The sequence below is a fragment of the Pituophis catenifer genome, unplaced genomic scaffold (genome assembly GCF_029215685.1).
Source record: "Pituophis catenifer annectens isolate HBS135680 unplaced genomic scaffold, rPitCat1.0.hap2 SCAF_1, whole genome shotgun sequence".
Classification (NCBI taxonomy): Eukaryota; Metazoa; Chordata; class Lepidosauria; order Squamata; family Colubridae; genus Pituophis; species Pituophis catenifer.
This window is the reverse complement of record NW_027256881.1, coordinates 243,163,001-243,183,917: the sequence shown is the minus strand read 5'-3', so window position 1 is coordinate 243,183,917 and position 20,917 is coordinate 243,163,001. Positions and strand designations below refer to the sequence as shown.

The 20,917-nt window shown below is 39.8% G+C and overlaps 1 protein-coding gene across 2 annotated transcripts in view; it reads left to right on the top strand.

Annotated features, from left to right (window-relative positions):
- The first annotated feature begins 2,011 nt into the window (after positions 1-2,011).
- Positions 2,012-20,917, top strand: part of HRAS (HRas proto-oncogene, GTPase) — a 59,992-nt gene continuing 41,086 nt past the window's right edge. The window contains exon 1 of one of the 2 annotated variants that reach the window (XM_070932568.1): positions 2,012-2,283. The gene's annotated coding sequence lies outside the window, so the exon portion shown is untranslated. The remainder of the gene's footprint in view (positions 2,284-20,917) is intronic. The other variant, XM_070932578.1, reaches the window with a different exon arrangement.

Here is a 20,917-nt window from a genome sequence, read left to right as displayed (position 1 = left end):
TACAATCTTTTTGGACTGTTGCCTTCTGGTAGAAGATACAGAACAATTAAAACTTGGACCACACATTTTCTGAATAGTTTTTATCCCAGAGCTATAATTGTACTCAACAATGAACTAAAGGGCTACCATCAGTGAGCTGTTGGACAGCATTACTTGGTCTGTTGTGTGGATGTTTGGGTGGTTTAGGGGTGGGGAATTTGTGGTGGGTGGGGGTGTGTTCGGGGATTGTTATGTGTGTTGGACCTGGTCTTTGGGTGTTAGGTGAATTTCGTTGTATGGGTATACTGTGTATACCTGTACAATGACAATAAAGTTGTTGTTATTGAAAAGCTCCTACTAGAAAACTGGGTGGCAGCATTGCTTCTGAATTGCAGGAAAGCCATCAAAATAAAGCTGTTCAGAGTTATTAAGATCAATCATTGGGAACCCTGCTATATCACATAACAATATTGAAGGGATTGATAGTGTTAATATATTGCTATATTTGCTTTTATTTTGATATTTTATGACAACTTTGTTTCTACTGTACACAATTCTATGTAGAGTACAGTGGTATAAAAATATAGTAAATATACATTTTTATAGAAATTTGGGCATATCACAATGCTAAGCACTCATATTTTATATAATAAAAACTTAAATGTTGGATTTAAAGGAGCATTCTGTTTATAGCTATTGTACTTTGATCTTGTTTGATTCTTTGCAATGTTTTTACAGTATTTGATTTCACAGCAGGAAGTTTGTTTCTCCTCGCTTATATTGTAGTGTCTGGATAAAGTCTGCAAAGCAGATAATTTACACTTTACTTCAGGTTATGCACAGTATATACCATTTTTAAAAAATAGCTTAAATCAGAATAACATAAAAAAATCTTCCCAGAAAAAATTACCCTAATAACCAGAATTCTAGAGTTATATATTTGATCCCACACTGGCCATTTAATTCCAAGTCAATATTCAAAGCCAAATGTTTATAAATGTAACAACGTCCCTCACTTTGAAGAACGTTTAACTTTTTAAGAACCATTGTTTGCAATGTTTTCTTACTAATCTAATTAATAGAACCTGCGAGTAAGGAGGGTGCAAATTTACAATCTTCTACCATGGCTACCGGCACTCTAGTTGCCTGCCCAGGATAATGCGGCTCACACAACCGTAGGAGGGGATAATGGGATTTGTACTTCAGTTCTGGAGAGCGCCAGGTTGGGGAAAGCTGCCATTCCTTTGTGCGCTTTCCTATTCATCCTCCCTTCCGCCTTTTCCAACCAGGCTAGCGCGGATTCCCCACATCCTACCGACTTCACAGCCTGCATTTCTCTGTGCAGGCAGGGAAAGGATAAGAGAGAAAGAGGCTCCAACAGTAGGAGCAGCAGCGGCAGGACACAGCGGCACAGCCAAGCTACGCACAAAAAGGGGTCCTAAAAAAAGAGGAAGGAAATGGTGGTGGGGGGAGTGCTGCTGAGGGAGGCCTCCCTCACAAGAGAACTAAACCTGGATGGAATATTTACCTCGGGAGGAAGGGAGGGCGCGCATCTCCTCATCCCGGCAGAGGAGGAGGAGGCTTTATTTGCCTGGAGGAAGCAGCAGACTCTAAAAATAAGCCACGCGAGAGGCGATTCCCTTCTCCCAGCACGCTACACCCATTTCCTCCCTCCCTCCCTCTTCCTCCTCCTCCGGCCCCTCGCCGCTCTCCAAAAGCCCAGGCCGGAGCCGCGGCAGCAACACAGCAGCGGGCGGGGCCAAGGGAGAAGGTTGCTCTGGGAGTGATTGACGTGTCTCGCAGCCGACCACGAGGTCGGAGGAGTGGGGGAGCCGCGGCCTGGAGCCCGAAGGTTGAGCGGGAGCGCCTATCAGCTGCTCCGGGAGGTTGCGAGGGACGAGTGGGCGGCGAGCGGCGTTTGGGCGTGTGCCGCCCGCTGCCTGGGGCTGGCTTTGCGCGCACACATTGTCCAAGCCGCCGTCACGGCAGCACCCGGGCGGAGCGGGTGCCTCAGTGTTGGGTGCCAATGCGGGGAGGGCGTTGCAAACACGGGGCTCCTCCGCCGCCTAGGTGGAAAGTTCGCCGCTGCATCGGACCGACGGAGCCTTGACTAAGAGAGCAGCCGGTCTTTCTGCGGAGGGGGACGCGGAGTCTCGCAAAGGCGCTTTGCTCTTTCCAGGCACCACGCAAACTTTGCATTTCCTCGCACGCTTCCAATTTTTTTTTTTTTAAAAAAAAACCCTCTAGGAAAAAGGCAGCTTTGCTTTTCTGGTTTGCAAGGAAAACCTCGCAGGCTATAAAGTAGTAAGTAGAGCTTTCTCCTCCAATTCTTAAATGCTGTTTTTGGGCTTAGAAGCACGTTCGCCTTGAAGGTTGATTCGGCTCACCTGTGTAAGTAACGCCTTAGCAGCCCTCGGGAAGGCGGCCACGAAGCGCCTGCGGATCTGTGGGCGTTCAGCTTTCAACCGTTTGGGAATATTGAAGGTGCGGGCTGTAACAGCCAGAGGTCCTGCAGTGGTTCACACGGCGCGCCCCAGGGCAACCGTGTACACGGAGCTGTTAGTGGCAGCGCTTGGCTTTTATGAGCCAAAATGGGGGAGGAACAAGGCGGGTTGCGGGTTGTAGAACATCTATTTCCCTGGATCTTGGCTGAAGTCGGTTGTAACCCGAATCTCCGAAGTGGGGGTGTAAAGGCCTGCCTCCCCCCCCCAGGTTATATCAGCATCATCCTCGCCACCCTCATTTCTAAGTAGGAGAGAGATTCGGAGGATTATCGGTTGGGGAGGTGGCGCTTCCCTCGGCCAAAAGCAACGTGGGAGGCGGTCTTCGGTGTACGAGAAGGGAAGGCGCGGCGATTGCGTCTGTCAGGGGGAAACAGCCTCGTGCGCGAGAAGACAAGCTATTATGGGGTGTGTCCGATTGTCAAGTCGAGGGACGTTAAGGGAGGTGGCAGTGAGGCTGAAAGGGTGTCTTGGGATGCTGCCAAGCGGGTGGGCTTCATTCTGAAGCTGTGGGCTTCTCCTTGTTTATCGCCCACTTGTGAAATCCAAAGGCTAAAGTGCAATTCCACGCAGGGACGGCTCTACGGCTTAAAAGAAAGCCCTGGGTGGAACGCTGTGCAAAGGGGTGAGGCGTGTCCAAGGATGATGTGTGACAACACGCTCTCCGGTCTTCCCCCCCCCCTCCCCGCGATTTCCCGGTCTAGCAGCCGCCGCCGCCGCCGCCGCCGCCTCACACAGACGCTAGTATTAGGCGGTGTACCGGCATATCTTGACGCTTGGAACTTCACCGGCTCGGCGTTTTTCTAGAGCCTGGGAATTTTTGCTGCCCTGGAGAATCGGGTGGGTTTTGGGGGCTCGGGAACGGGAGGGTTGACCCACCACCTGCTTGCCCGTCTCTGTTCCCAGCTATATTGTGACTGTGCTTTCTGTAAACACTTCCTGTCAGCGCCAGAGAGGGGTGGGGGGTGGCGGCTGATTAATAGGCGTGCCAGTGATTGCATCTTCTAGAAGCCACCGATGCTAATGGTGATATTTTCTGTATCCCCCGGTTTTCCTCTTCCAGTGATGTTCTCTTTGAGCCATTTGCCAAAGCTTGTAGGTAGTTGTGGGTTTTGATTGCACTTTTTCCCCCCTGCCATCCAGTTTAGGGAGTGGTCTGAGAGAATAGTGAAGTAAGTTTGGTTCACAGCTGCAGATGCAGCGGGCAGATTAAGGTCCTTGTTTGGACGTGTACACACATGAATAATCTGCACTATATAGTTTTGGAAGACTCTGAAAGGAAAAGGCCCTGAGCTGCAGTGTTTAATGTGGACTGGTCCTTTCTGCCCCTTTGGGATTCTTAATCCTTTTCTCTGATCTTCTGTTACTTCCCAGCCTATAGTAGCCTTTTGTTATGATTGGGTACTGATTGAGGAGGGGTTAACATGGCTTCCTTCCTTGCTAGTGGATGCCACTCCCAGGTTTGCAAACTGTCACTTGAAGAAAATAGGTCCTGGGAATGCCTCCTCTCTGTTAATGGAGAAAAATCTCCAGCTGCTTAATTTCCCAGGAGCTTCAATAATTTTGTGCTTCATGCCTGTGAATGTTGTCTTCCCTGTATCGTGTAAGATGGCTTGTTTTATGGTGCATGTGTGTGTGTGTTTGTTGTATTTTAAAACAGGTTGGTAGTACTTGAGTATTTTAAGCATGTTTTCATCTTGAGCTAAACTGGAGGGAATAAACACAGTTGGGAAGCAGGTGGGAGAGGCTCACATCCTGTTGCTTAAAGACAAGTCATTCTAGGCAGCAGGGTCAGTCCTATGACCAAGCATGCACTGACTCCAAGCATTGGCTCTGTCTCCTAAATTAGAGCCCACCTGCGAGCCCCACCCCTGGAAACAGGTTTCTTCTCCACTTATGTCATGATGTTCCCTGTGAACACTTAGCTGTGTAGTAGACCATCAGTCAGATGAAATTCTGGAAAGAGCTTCCTCTGGGAATGTTAAATGAGCCATCATTGAACAGCAATGTTGGATAAAGGCTCAGGAAAAATGAAGCTACATCCCAAGTATGCATTTTTTTTCTTTTTCTTCCTAGTTTCCACCCCACCCCACAAGTACAGGGATTGAATGATCAGCTTGTCACTTGAATCTGACATCATGGGCTAAGACTGGTCCAGAGTCACCCAGTCAGATTTTATGCCTAATGTGGGACTAGAACTCACAGTGTCCTGGGTTCTAGCCTAGTGCCTTAATCACTAGACCAGACTGGCTCTTATATCCCTAAATGTGCAAATACATGCTCATATTCCCACAGTTCTCTTTAGATTGAGTCCCTATGTGCATCCACTAAGTGCAAGAAATGAGTTTGTGAATGGCAAATCCATTTAATTAATTTGTGAACCCCATCTTTCTGTTGGTATCATTTAGAAATAATTATTAAAGAATGAAAAACATGTTGAAAATCAGTTGAAAATAAGGTGTTCTTTGGTAACTGAATAAAATTGGTCATTATTTTGCTACAATTTGCTACAATTTCATGTTGACAAACTCCTTGGCATCCTGAAGGATATAGGAACTTGGCTGGAAGAGTCTTCCTTCTGTATAAAAAGCATAGCTTTGCACTGCATTTTAAATCCTATTCTTTAATACCAATTGGTAATTGAAGTTTCTTGATGATGAAAGAAGGTATATCCATAGTTGTAGTTGAACTGAATCCTGACTTGAATTGCCTAGATAGTGAACATTTTTCATTACTGTGATAAAATGTAGCTAAAACTATTGTTACTAATTTTATTTTTGTGTTGCTCTTCGTCCTCCAAAAGCATATATTGATATTTGAACTTAAAATAGAAAGCCTGTTCATTTTAACAGAAAAGCAATGAAAGGATTTTTTTTTTTAAAAAAGTGGGGTGGTGTAAACATTTACTTCTCATAACTATATGGTGGATGTTATAGGGAGCTCCATCCTAATATTATGTATGAATTGTTTTATTGGAAGTTAGTGTGAGTGATTAGACTTCAGATGGATATGAATTCCTTAGGCACTAAAATACTAGTATATTTATTTGATGTTTTTAATGTTTCAAAAATTTTAGTGTTTTAATTGTAATATATGTTTTGAATTGTAAGCTGCCCAGAATCATTGGCTGAGATGGGCGGCTATAGAAATTAAACAACTAAATGGAAAGTTTGAATAATGAAAATGTCTTCAAAAGAAATGCTAGGAAATGAATAGAATGAACAGAAGAATAAATGTGGCTACATATTTACTGAGTTTTTAAAAATATAAAAGTGGAGTTCATGTGTGCTCCTAAGCCCTAAATTGACTATTGAGCTTAGGCTAAATAATAAAACTCAGCCTAATAACTAAACTAAAATGTTCTTAATTAGCTGAGCTTTTATGGAAGTGAGAAACCATGAAAGAAAAAGAAAAGAGCATGGACATCAGAGAGGTCATTCCATGGATACTATAGGGGATGAAATATCATGTAGAACTTTTCAATCAACTTCCCTTTGGAATAATTGGTTAAAATATTGATGGCAATATTTTACACACAATTATTACCCTGCAGAAAAAGTTTACATTGATTAAGCTATCATGGATCAGATGAAAAGTTTACCTAGTTTACTGTTCTATTCCTACAGTTGCCAGATAATTTTATATGAAGAGTTGTGAAGCAGGTATGGTTATAACAGAACCTGTATGATTTATAATCTCCTTTCACAGGTATAGAAGCCACACAGTTTCCAATATTGGTGGTACTACACAACTTGTAATGAATTCCAAAATTTTGCTTCCTGTATGTGGAGGTATTCTTTTGTCTATTGTGAGTTTCTCGCCTTTCAGCTTCATTGAAGTTACAATGGCACTAAAAAAAGTGACATAATCATTTTTTACAGTTAACATCCATTTCAGCATCCCCATGGTCACATGATAAAAATTTATATGCTTGGCAACTGACTCTTATTTAGGATGGTTGCAGAGTCCTGGGGTCATATGATCATCTATATCTATAACCTTCTGACGAGGAGTCAGTAGGGAAGCCAAATTCACTTAACTATGGCAAAAAAAGGTTGTAAAATGGGGCAAGACTCACAAATGTCTCACTTAGCAACAAAAATTTTGGACGCAATTCTGGTCATCAGTCGAGGACTATCTGTATGCCATTTTCAAAATAGCTGCACATGGATTTGATGCTTTCATCAGATTCATCCACTGTTATCCTCAGAACCTGATCAGTCAGCAATCAAACTGTGTGTGTGTATGTGTGTAATTTTTTTTACCACATTGGGCAAGCTTGTTTGTACTGAACTGGTTGTGCCATTTTAAGACAATTAAAAGTAGTCATCAACATACAACCATTTATTTAGTGACCATTCAAAGTGATGACTGTGTTGAAAAAAGTGACAACCAATCCTTACACTTGCGACCGGTGTAATATCCCTAGTATCCCTGCGGTCACCTCATCAAACTTCAGGTACTTGGCAGCCAGCATGTATTTACAATGGTTGCAGTGTCCCAGGATCCTATGATTGCAATTTGTGATCTTCTTAGTGGGCGTCCAAGAAGCAAAAACAATGGGAAAAGCTGGATTTCTTTAATGAACATATGATTCATTTAACGAGTATGATGATATTCTTAATGACCGCAGCAAAAAAAATTGGGCGTGGCTCACTGATTACCTTGCTTAGCAATGGAGGCTCTAGACCCAGGATGTCAAACTTGATTTCCTTGAGGGCTGCATCAGGGTTGTATTTGACCCCGGAGGGCCGGGGGGGTGTGGCCGGGGGGGGGGGGGGGTCAGCTCGACATCACTTGTGTTGGGGGTGCCTGTGGCGGCCTGAGCGCTCTGCCAGAGAAAACAGGCTCCCGAGCTCCAATTTTGGCTGCGACGGCCTCCTGCAACCCATTCCCAGTGAAAATGGAGCTCGGGAGGGCAAATGCGGCCCTCCTGCACTCTGTTTTTGCTGACAAAGGCACTGCAAGCCAGTCCTTTGCTGTTTCCAGGGTGGCCCCACGGGCCAGATCTAAGCACCCTGTGGGCCGGATCTGGCCCCTGGGCCTTGAGTTTGACACCACTGCTCTAGACCCAATGTGGTTGTAAGCTGAGGACTACCTTACATATTAAAGAAATAGAAAGCACTTTCAGTTACTTTTGTTTTTATTTTCTCAAACAATTTGGCATCAGCGAACGTATCAATTTCCTTACTCAACCTTTAACTTCAGATCATTTAAGAACAATAGATGTATGCTACATACCCTCTTATCAACCATTCGTTTATTATCCAAGCCTTGGATAATTAGACTATATCAAGAACCTTGTAATAATCAAATAATTTTTTATAATCTATGTTTACATTCTTTTTAACATTCTTAAAGAGCTGTATCAAGATTGTGATGGTCTGCTTGTCCAGGAATTGCAAAGAAAACATATACTGCATCATGTTGATTATTCATTATCAGAACTTGCTTTTCTGTATATTTCAGTTGGAAAAAGAAGTTTAGATTATGTTATATTAAACATTGTATGTCCTTGTAGCATAAAGCCAAATCTTAAGGACATATCACATTTTTGTTAGATGAGCAATTTCATTTCATGCATATATTCTGGATTTAGCAATTTGTTTTCTGTAAGAGCTAGACATTTATCTCTTGTTATTACTAACATTACTAACTCGGGATCCCTCAAAATATCTGTTCAGGCATGGATAACTCTAATAGCAGTTACAAAAATGTTATCCAGCTTTTCTGTAACATCCAGCACCTCTGTAGCTGTTTTCCTATTTTCAATATATTGAAATATGGCTCTTAGCATTACTTCAGATTTTGTTCTCAAAATTTATTTTATTTATCTTATTAATTTTTGGATTTTCCTTGTTTAACTTTTATGGGTTTTTTTCTTTAAACAAAAGGACACGGAAGATGATAATTTAGATAATTTTATTCATTTTCTAAAAGAACATATCTTTTCACTTTATCCTTCAGCTGCCCACATCTTCATCTTGCCATGCTTATTTTCACAATTACTATTTTGTAAATGTATGACAAAGGAACAACTGAGGAGGGACATTCCCCAAAGACAGCAGGGGAATCATGGGAAGTGGAGTGAGGAAAAAGTTGGAGCTGGTAGGAAATTACCCATTCCGCACCGTTTGAAGAAGCATCCAAGCTGTATTCTGTAGGAAGTACAGAAACCCAAGTAGCATCATGAAGACAAGCATGCAGTGCCAGTTGCAGCCTGGTGTTATTCTTGTGTAAGTGGTAGTTGCTACTGAAATTGCAGTGGTTCCTGCATATTTCTGGAGTGATTTGGGCAGTGGACTTTTTCATTTCAATTACTGCAACTTGGAATCATGCAAGCTAGAATCAATAATCTATAGTCAAAAATATCCTCAGTAAAATGTTTTTCCAGTCTTAAAAATAAAGCAAAACCAAATATTGGAGATTGAAAAAGCACATGGCAAAAGTAAATATTCCACCAGGCTGCATGCAGCTGTCTTGTTTACAAAGAGGATGGGGCAGGATGTAGCATTTGTACAAACCCAGCTCTTCATTTGCTTGATAATACTTCAGTTATGCAAAGTTTTAGGCTTAAATCAAACCTATTTTGTTGAAGACCAACAAACAAAAAAAGAGAAGAGCTTAAAACTTACCTATGTATAAAACACTTATTGTCTGAGCAATATTTATTACCCCAATAATATATAGCAACCTTCCACAACCTTACTCCTAGTTATGTTGGACTACAACTTCCACATAACTAACTGAGGGTTATGGGAGTTATAATATCAACAGATCTGAAAGAAACCAGATTGGGAGAAGATAATTATGATATTCATATTAAAGGCAACAGGTAAGGAACAACTCTATAGGGTATATAAAGCTTCATTTTGAAAAGATTAAGTATCTCTCAGTATGCCAAGGAATATAGGATTTTTATAATGATACTGTCAAAACACTGAGAATCATATGCAGATACTTGCAACCAAATATAATACTTAGGAAATGTCGGGGGTGGCTATTCAAGAAAATCAATAATCCACGTTAATTGAAAGCATTCCAGAAAAAGTTTAAAAAAAAACAACTCAATATTCAATAATCTGAACAGAATAATAAGAACTGGGCAACACCGACCCTTACATAATTATTTTAATAAATGCTAAAATGGACATTTAATTTGCTTTCTCGGCATGATCAGATACCTCACACAATAGAAACAAAACAGGTTAAAATGTGATTTTTAGAATATTTGAGAAAACTGTTTTAGACCAATCAGGAATTCAGGATACCCCGCACATGAATTTTTTCCAACAGTTCAGGAATAGGCCAGGCCCCCATAACACTGACTCTGAATAAGAGTTGAGTTATTTCTGTATTTCTGGTTCTACAAGTAGGACTGGATCAAAGAGGCTAATTCTCTTTACTGCAGTTTTACAAAGCTTGTGTTATTCCACTTATGTCAGTTCTCTCACCTACCTTCTGATCCTCAACTTCAACTTCAGAGTTTTTAAAAGAGGAAAGATGACTGACTTGGTGACTTTGTAGTGGTTCTCATAAGAATTGCTCAGATTCCCCCTTTTTTTAATGCATATGATCAGAGAGATTCCAGCCAGGCATTAAACTAACAATGTGGGTGAGGAGTATTAGCCATTTATTTTGTTCCCCCTAAGTGGCCTGGATGAAGAGGACCAGCAAAATTTAATGCAGGACCATGAGTGACGACTACTTTTTTTTTTTTTTTTTTTTTGCACTCTGCTTCAGTTATTTGAAGTTAAGAGGAATGGAGATAATCACAGGTATGCTTCAAAGAGCTTTTAGAGTTAGAGAATAAAAATGCTGGGGGTGCAAATAAGTCTTCAGGTATAAACTGCTGAATAACTACTAAACAATATTCAGTTCAAAATGTAGCGTAAGATTTTTAGAATCTGACAGCTTTTATATGTGGAGGCTAAATACAGAATTCCTCACCATTGACCATGCTGAGTGTAGGAGAGCTGTTACACTCCCAACCCATCAGGGGAACAGCATGATGGGCAGGATTAATGTATTGTGCAGCTGGGAGGCAGAATTGAAATGATGACTATGCACTTTTGATAGTGAAGTAGCACTGCTGAACAATATCCTTGTATTCTGTGACCCATCTGAAACATAAACTTAAAACAAGCAATATTTATAACTCAGTAGAATCAAGAAATACTGTGCACAGGTAGTCCTTGACTTAACAACAGTTTGTTTAGTGACTTTGAAGTTACAACAGCACTGAAAAAAGTGACTTATGACCGTTTTTCACACTTACAACCATTGCAGCAACCACGTGGTCACGTGATCAAAATTCAGATGTTTGGCAACTGACTCATATTTATGACAGTTGCAGTGTCCTGGGATCACATGATCCCCTTTTGTCAGGTTCCAGAATAAGAATAAAGGAAACAAACAAAAAAAACAAACCTGGTTTGCTGCTGCCTTTTATTTCTGGCATGTACTGACCATTGAAACGAAAATATTGTTAGGGCTAGCTGCCTATACTTCCCATCAGGGTGGATTTGATTTAAATCGAGTTGATTTAAATCACAATTTAAATCATGATTTAAATCACTAGTAAAAAGGCTTGATTTAAATCAACTCGATTTAAAACATAATTTTTAAAGAGCAACTGTCATCTCTGCTACTCCTTTGACCCACTGTTGACCCACCGATAGTCCCAGTGTTGCAGAATAGACAGCCTCATGCTACATAACTAAGCTCCATTTCATGCTGAATAAATTAAATTATGTATCTTAAATAGAAAACTATCTTACGATAGATTTTTACCCCAAAAGTTTTTTATTAAAATAAATTCGGTAAAAATCAAAAAAATCCGATTTAAATCAAAAAAATCTGATTTTTTTGATTTTTTTTTTAAAAATATTGATTTTTATCCACCCTGCTTCCCATCACCATTTTATACATTGTACCCGTGCATTCAACCCTCATTATCCAATCCTGAACGTCCATCCCTCCCACGTGACCCGAAGTATTTTGAATGGGCCTATGCTTCGGCATTCAGTCTGTGCCACGCCTCTAAAGTTCCAGCTGCTAATTCCATGAAGGAGATGGATCAGCTACTGCTCTGGCAATAGCCAGAACTTGGCATCGACAACAGTACTCAGAAATGAGACAGGAGGCAACTCTATCTGCTTCTGTCGCTCCCCTGGTGACGTCATCGCCGTGTGACCGCCTCTCAGTGCTTGGCAGCCGCGCAGCTCTTCTGTGACATGGTGGCCTCTGCGTACGACGGGAAGTCTCGTCATTGTCCATCCCGGTCTCCAGCAGGTCGGCGATGTAGCACGTAGCCCCCCAGCCTCCTGGTTTTTCGTGATGTTCGTCCCCCCCTGAATGGCAGCTCCGGGCCGGTTGGCACACCGGAGCTGACAGCAGAATTGAAATGATGACTATGCACTTTTGATAGTGAAGTAGCACTGCTGAACAATATCTTTGTATTCTGTGACACATCTGAAACATAACAAATGTAAAACAAGCAATATTTATAACTCAGAATCAAGAAATACTGTGCACAAGTAGTCCTTGACTTACAACAGTTTGTTTAGTGACCATTTGAAGTTACAACAGCACTGGAAAAAGTGACTTATGACTGTTTTTCACACTTACAACCGTTGCAGCAACCCCATGGTCACGAGATCAAAATTCAGATGCTTGGCAGCTGACTCACATTTATGACAGTTGCAGTGTCCCGGGGTCACGATCCCCTTTTGCAACCTTTTGACGAACAAAGTCAGTGAGGGAGCCAGATTCACTTAACAACCATGTTACTAACTTGACAACTGCAATGATTCACTTAACAACTATGGCATGAAAGGTTGTAAAATGGGGCCAAATTAACTTAACAAATGTCTCGCTTAGGAACAGAAATTTTGGGCTCAATTGTGGTAATAACTCGACTACCTGTAGTTGTGTAGCAACTGTACCTGTACCCCTCAATAGCTACTTTTGATCCAGTTCCAGAGTTCCAACAGCTGCACGCGTCACATAGTCACATGACTTCATTTTGAGTACTTGGAAGTCTGCTCATCTTTGTGGCCAGTTGCAGCGTTTTGTGGTGATGTGACCACAAATTTCAATGTTTTTGCTTTTCAGTTGGTTTTCGGCAAAAAATGTTCCTAGGAATAAATTGATCTGCTTAATGACTGCAGCATTTGCTTAATGACTGCCACAAAAAAAAAGTCATAAAATAAGATCTGGTCATGTGGGTGTTTTGACGTATGACCGCTGTGACTTACATTGGAAATTCCAGGCTCCATTATGGTAGTTAGTGGAGGACTACTTATAATTTTGTTTTTAAAAGCAGAAAAAGTGATGAGATTTTAAAAGACAATTTCATGAAACACTAGGAAAGAAAGAACTTTTGGGAAATTGATTTAATGTGGGTTATGATATAAATGAATAAATGATATAATTGAATGATGGTTATGATATAAATGAGTAAAAGGGAGAAACACACAGTGGTTATTTGACATTATTTTAATGTTTGCACTGAAAATAATGGAAACTATTCATTGTGGTTTACTGTTTAGAAGCAAAGCAAAATAATAATATATATGTGCTTTTGAATCAATGTTGACTACTAGCAACTGCCTGGTCTAGTCCCTATAGTTTTCTTAGCAAGATTTCAGAAATGGTTTGCTATTGCCCGTTTTCCTAGGACTGAGAGAGTGATTGGCTTAAAGTCACCGGCAGCTTTCATGCCTAAGGTGGGACTAGAATTCACAGTATCCCGATTTCTAGCTTTAACCACTACATCATCCTGACTCTCTCTAAAAATGGATGTAGTAAATTAGAATATGTTTCTGACATTTAATCATCTCTACTTTATCATAATGCCATACTAATACATGAATCACTGCACCGAGTTAATATTTCCTGTTTCTATTCTATCATATAACCATAGTTTGAAAGGTTGTTGGTTTTAGAATTGTAACAAATATGTTTATTTCACACTATAATTGCAGTGCTGTGTAAAATTCCTGGAAATAAGAACATTCAAAGATAGCAGCCATACATGTGGGTAGTCATATTCAAATTTGGCTCTGTGAGAATTCATATTTTCAAGAAGCTCAGTTTGGTGGTAGCATCTTCTTAACCTTGGTTGATCTGAAAAAACTACACAGGGGTTAACCTGATTAGTGCGCAGGTGGTATACCATTCAGACAGTCTAGGTAAAAGTAACGGTTTCCCCTTACATGCATGCTAGTTGTTTCTGGCTCTAGGGGCGGTGCTCATCTCCGTTTCTAACCCAAAAAGTCAGCACTGTCCGAAGACATCTCCGTGATCATGTGGTCGGCATGACTCAACACTGAAGGCGCATGGAACGCTGTTACCTTCCCACCAAAGTGGTCCCTATTTTTCTCCTTGCATTTTTTACGTGCTTTCGAACTGCTAGGTTGGCAGAAGCTGGGACAAGTAACGGGAGCTCACCCCATTACACAGCGCTAGGGATTTGAACTGCTGAACTGCCGACCTTCTGATCGACAAGCTCAGTGTCTTAGCCACTGAGCCACCACACCCCCTCAGAAAGACTAGGCTAGACTAAAAAGGAAAAGGAAAAAGAAAAAATCCTGACCTTTTTGAAAGAAAATAGCCACTTATTATATCAAGTAAGCTACATGTAAGTGTCCATGACTTCACCAAGAACTGAGCTAACTTGGAGAGCTTACTACACTTACAAGAACATAGTGGTGTTTGTTCACTCAAATCAGTCATGAAAATTGTGAGGAAGGAAAGAAGGGAAAGGAAGAACTGATTGAGACAGGAAAGAGACATTATGGATAGAGAAAAGTTCCATCTGGTTTTAGATTTCTGGATATCCAATTCTCTTCTGTGTGAACGTGTCTATGATATCATCCGTCTGAGTACTTGGGAGGAGAGATTCCAAAGATAGCTTTTTCTGGCAGCATCAGGTTACATCTGAAAGCAGTAGCTTTCCTTAGGAAAGAACAATGTTTCTAAAAACTGCTAAATGCATTAGCACCCAGAAATCAATGGCCTGGATTTCTGAAAATTAATGTTTATCCAGTCAGCCATTTCCATCTGAGTGTCTTGTCTTATCCCTAGAAACATGACTTACCAACAAAGCTTCTTCAGCTAAGACATCTTGTCATGTAGTCACACATGCCAAATCACATTTCCTAGTGCAGGACAGTTTGCCTGCAATCACCCTTCTGTTTGTTCCCAGGATTATCTGTGTCCCACTTCTTTTCTGCATAAGTTCATTGTGGCTTCTGATAATCGCCCAACAATATCCTATCAGATCCAGAACTTTATGGCCATTGTAGGTTTCTCTGCAGTTTCTTGGAGTCTTATTATTACATTGTAAAGGGGGAAACTCAAAGGCAACATTGCTAACCATATAAGAAAATTATGGAAGCAAGAATATTTAATGTAGGAATAACTTCAAGAGTGAGGCTAGTATATTCACATATACTAGCTAGCAGAAAAGCAAAGATATGCACTTACTTTTAATGTACCTCTGGTAAAATAAGGAACCAAGGATTAAGAAGATTAGAGATGGATGGGGCACTGGTACTGTATAGATTTATATGTAAAGATTGAGACAGGAGAAATCTCAGGCAGCCATAAATAAAAAAAGTAAAATGGTGACCTCAGCCCATGTAGTTTTCTCAAAATAATTACATATTTTGTCCTTGCCTCCTTCTGAAATGTTTGTTGACTTCCTACTCTAGCTATAAGAGTGCTTCTAATAATAAGAGCAGTTGTGCAAATTGTCTGTGGAAAAGCCTTTTCTAATTGTTGGCTCTCTTAGAATATACTAAATCATGAGGAGTAGTTAGTACTGTCTTTGCAGTAAATTTGTTATGTGGCAATGGCTACATGTGTTACACAGAAAACCCTGAAGTTGCGTTTGTACTAGAGAAAGCCTTCAAACTATGTAGAAGGAAAGTCCCTCTTTGTGTTTGCTCAGCAGGCTTAATTAAGTTGCGAGATTTGCATGCCGTGCCCAACCCTTAAATCAATTAATGCTGGTGTTAGAGTGGGGTAGTTTCAGTCAAAATAATTCCAGGGTTTTGTTAGGCTAAGTTTCCTCCCCCATGTTATCCAAATGAACACAGGGTAAGTTTAGGGACTGGTTCTCTCTTTTACTTATCTTTTTTCTTTTCTTTTTACACATACATTCAGTGATGGTCAGGAGTTGCAATATCTGTGGTGCTATCAGTCTAGATAAGGACAGTGCACCTATGGAATTGATAAGCTATTATCCCTTCTGAATTACTTATTTAAAATGAAAAAAATACCATAATTTATTTTATTCTGATTTGCTCCACCTATAGCCATGATGGCGAACCTATGACACGGGTGCCACAAGTGGCATGTGGAGCCATATTGGTGGGCATGCGAGTGTTGCCCTAGCTCAGCTCCAGCGCGTATGCGCGCCCTGGCCAACTAATTTTCAGGCCTTCTGGTCCCACTGGAAGTTGGAAAACTGGCTGTTTCCGGCCTCCGGAAGGCCTCCAGGGGGATGGGGAAGGCTGTTTTTGCCCTCCCCAGGCTCCTAGAAAGCCTCTGGAGCCTGGGGAGGTGGAAAAACGGGTCTACCAGGCCATCGCGTGCCAAAAGCAGGGGGAAGTGTGAGGGGGTCACATGCGCATGCGCGGAAGGGCGAGGTGCATTGAATTATGGATGTGGGCACACGTACCCATGACCCCCCCGCTCCCCCCCGCTTTTGGCATGCGATGGCAAAAAGGTTAGCCATCACTGAGCAAAGCATCTGATATGACTGGATGTTGAGTTGCATTGTCCTCATTAGCATCTCTGCTAAGGTAGCTGTAACCTGATAATCAACAGAGTTTGGTAATATGTTCCATAATGATGGTAGTAATTTAAGATAAGGTGAACACTAGATATAAGCATCTTTATGTTGCTATGAGCGTTATTTTATTGAAAATGTAATTATATACTGCAAATACTGCCTCGAACTATAGTTCTATCTAATGAATTAAATTCTACTCAAATGAATAAATGAGGCAAATTGTGTTCTAGGCACTAGGGCTGTTGAGCACTTCAGCAATCATTTGGAAAAGAAGCTTCAGAGTTCAAATGTTACACCTCTCTACAACTCTTTAAAGCAACTGCATCTTTTCCCGTGGTTGAAAGAATGGCTTACCTCCATAACTGATATATAAATCATGGCAGAGCTTTCAAAACACCATCTCAATTCTCAAGCAAGCTGATGGCATGAGATTGGGTAGGTCTGGAGTCAGTCTCATATTAATACAAAGTCTTCTTGGGATGGTACCAAAGTCTAAATGATGAAGTACATGTTGTAAGCGTAGCATTATTGGTTCTTCTTCGAAGGTTGCTGAAACTATTTCTAACAGCTGTCTGCTCTGTAGAGATTGGCAAGTGATAACAGCTTATTTTCATTTTGTAAAAAGCTTGTGCTGCTGCTTTTTGCACATCTGGTTGCTGTTATTTAATGCTAGAAAGACTAAAGAAACCTTAGACAGGATTGAAACAGGACCCCTTCAGTGCAATGTCTGGAAAAAGGCTTTAAAATTTAGTTTTTTAAAAAATCATATGAATCTTTTCCTTATTTTAATTATAGAGTTGAAGATGCAAAGAAGTGATAGGTTACTGAAGTAACTACAAACTACAATTGCATTCTAATTTAAGATTATTTTCTTAATTGATTGATTGATAAATCTGAATAATATAAATTACAACAGATTTGAGTTGTTTTAAGATAATGGATAGTATACATTTAATATTTACTCAATTATTCTTACTTTCATTCATGATTTTTTTCTGCACGTAATATATTTGAATCAGTACTGTTTATTTTAATACACATAGACATTAGAATAACCACAGTGCAAAATACAAGGGACCAAACCTTTCAGTTACATTTGTTTTCCTCCTGGTTTCCCCAAAATGTCTTTTAGAAAAGCAGACTTTTTCTGACTCCTTCAAAATTCTAAAAATGTTACATCTCTACCTTAGATTAGTTTTCAGTATTTTAGGCTGGTTTTCATTATGTGTCAAACTATTTTTTTTGGTTCTCTTCTAGATTGTAAATCTGCAATCTTAAATGTCCACTTAATGTATAGAATATACCTAAGCAGACAGCTAGCATCTCTTATCTGCATACCATACTTCTATGTATGTTTGCCTCTGTAGTGTTTCAGTTCTTTTCAGATATTTTAAAATTTCTTAAAAAAATCTTGCTGTTTAAAGTAATGGGTCAGGGAATGGGAATATGAATATGAATGCACTGGTAAATTGGATTCACATATTGTGCTTAGCAATAATATTTTTGTTTGGTATTGTTTGAGTTCATTGTTTGAACCTGACCACTGGTTTATCCATGTTTGCAAATCATGAGTTGTAATTTATTGTGTTATGAAAATAGCCTATTGGGATACCTAATAGTACAGTTCGGTAGCTTTTAGCAGGTTGATTATTATTATTTTCTCTTTCTTCCTTAGAAAAAGTTCATTCTGTTCTTCCTTCACTTTTCTTTGTGTTTACTTTTTCACTCTATAAAATGGTATAAAATACATAGAGATAAGTTACCTTGATTACAGCTCTGCCCATACTTCTGTTATATTGCCCACTAAGGGGATCATTGGTTTCATCCTATTTGAGAGTCATCAAACCTGGGTGATTATCTCTATTCAGTTGGTGTTGACTTTTAGTGACTAAAAGTCAACACCAACTTCATATTGGAGACAGATATCCCACCTTAGCAATGGCTTGGTCAAGTTAAATCTGGTTCCAATTAGGATCCAGTTACATATTTTATGGTGCAAAGAGACTGTCTTGTGAAGGAGATCCATTTTCCCCACTGTGACATATTGCCTTAGCAGGAACTGTGTCTCTTTGTGTGAAAGCAGTGATATAATTGTGAGCTTAAATGGACTCCAGAGGATGGTAGAGGACAGGAAGGCCTGGAGGAATGTTGTCTATGGGGTCGCGATGAGTCGGACACGACTTTGCAACTAACAACAAGTGAGATAATGGACGTGTTAAACATGCTATATAAGAAAAGCTTCCCCTTCCCTGATCTAGGTGATAGAAATGTATAGTATCATAATCCCTGAATATTCTGTAATATTGTAACTAGAATTTATTTGAGTAGGGTAGTCTATGTGAATTCCTAATATGGTACTAGGTGTTTTGTGCATCTGAAATACAAAAATTAATCTGTTTTTTTAATTTTGTAGGCCATATGAAATATGTTCTCATGTTGTTAAAGAGGGCTTAGGACTTGAGTACTAGGAAATGATTAATTGAAGACAAGAAAACCAGTATAGCAATTGGCATAGATTAGGTTGTTCTGTTGTTTCATTCTTCAGATAATGATCTTCCATGAAATGTTATACACAAGATGACTATTAATTTCCTAAATGCTGGAGTTAAGTTTTATTGAAATGCCTATGGCAGCTTATTTAGAAACCTGCCTTTTAAATTGGCACAATATTGCTGTTTTCTGCCAAGCACACCACAATTTAGTCTGTTCTCACCTTAAGTGAGACTTAATTGAAACATAGTGTAGCTTCATAAAGGGATGAACTTCCAAAATGCAGAATATGGTTTTCTGTGTTACATTTACAAGAAGAGCACAGTACAGTACTGTAATAGTACTAGCATAATGCAGTTACAGCTTCCTTGTAGGTTTTCCCCGTCAGGATGAGTAGATTGTGGTGAGAGGGCATTTTGATGAATATGTGGTCAATCAGCAAGTTGGATTCCGACTGCAGAGTTTCTGTGATAAGGGAAAGCTCTAGTTTGGTTTGATTGAAAACATCTTTAGTTCAGAAGCGTGCAAGGTTGAAATGGGAAAATCCCAGGAGTACAATTATGGAAGAATACATTCCATTGTGTTCTTTAGTTTAGTGTTAGCCTGTGTGAATGAAGGAAAGCAATTCCCTGAACTTATTCAAAACCCTACTTTTTTCTTCCCAAGCCATTGGAGAGAAATGACATGAAGAGGCTCAGGACTATGTCAGCAGGATAGCTCCAATTCCAGTACAGAATGGACCAATCTTGATGTGGGGACACAGGTAGTCAGAAGAAAAATGAAGTTAAAAAATGGACCAAATTCAGCAAAGGGTGTGTGTGGAAAAACAAAATCCCCCAATTCATTTGTACCAGAAAGGCTGTTACTGCCAAATACTGCTTCTTTAGTCTCTCTTCTCTTCCAGTTAGATGACCCAAGTGGGAGCTGCTGTTAAGAGAGTGGAGAACATTCCAGAAACTTTGCTCTGTGTGCTTTCCTTACCTTGTTTATTTACTCAAAATATGATTTTACAATATTAAGGAAATTTTAAAAAGTTGGGAGACATAGGATTCTGTTTGCCATTATGAATATAAGTCATTACTTAGATTGTAAGCAGTTGTGTTAAGTGAAATTTTAAGTATTAAGAGATTTCAATGTGTATAAATTATGTATATAACTTATGAATGCTTCATATTATCCAAAGGGTACCCTGTTGTAGTTAAGATCTTTTGTATATTAGACTGAAAGCTGTTTCTAGGGTTGAAAGGATTAGATCATTTGTCACTATTGATTCATAGCGGACATTGGTATTGATGCCTAGTTTATTCAGATTGCTTGTTTGGTTGTAGAATTTGTATATTGATATTTCAGTAAAATAGTTTTTAAAATAGTAGATGTCCAATCAGAAATGCCTACTTAAAAAAATAAAATATTAGCTAGTACAGAACCTTTATATCAGGGGTATCTGCGAAGGGAAAAAACATTGCAATATGTTAGATGACAGCAACATGACGTGGTAGTTTGACACCCATGCTTTACATCATTTGTAATTTTTTATGCAAAATGTTAGGCTCTGGGATTTTTTTTCTGATAGAAGCCAGATTGTTTTGATATTATTTAATTATTTATTTATATAGAACCAAACAGTGAATACAAGAGATAAAAAAAAAAAGAACATGAAATAAAACAAGGAAATAATTGGGGAAAATGAGATTGAGAAATACTGAAGCTGATTAATGGAAATATCTTCCTCCTTGGTTTATACTTAGCACATCGTTTTCCTGTAGAATGTTCAAAAGTAAATGCAAATTTTTAGAGCTTCACATTTCCTTCAGGTTTTTAAATACTCTAATCAAAGTAGATGATGCAGAAAATAAAATAAAAATGACATAAATCAAATTCTTCTGGCCAGAATTTATTCATAATAGAAAGTATATTCAGATCTTGCATCAAAGGTGCAAATATATATCCTTTCCCCAGGGGTGAAATCCAGCAAGTTCTGACAGGTTCTGAAGAACTGGTAGCAGAAATTTTGAGCAGTTCGGAAAACTGGCAAATACCACCTCTGGCTGGCCCCAGAGTGGGGAGGGAATGGAGATTTTGCAATATCCTTCCCCTGCCATGCCCACCAAGCCACACCATGCCCACCAAGCACGCCCACAGA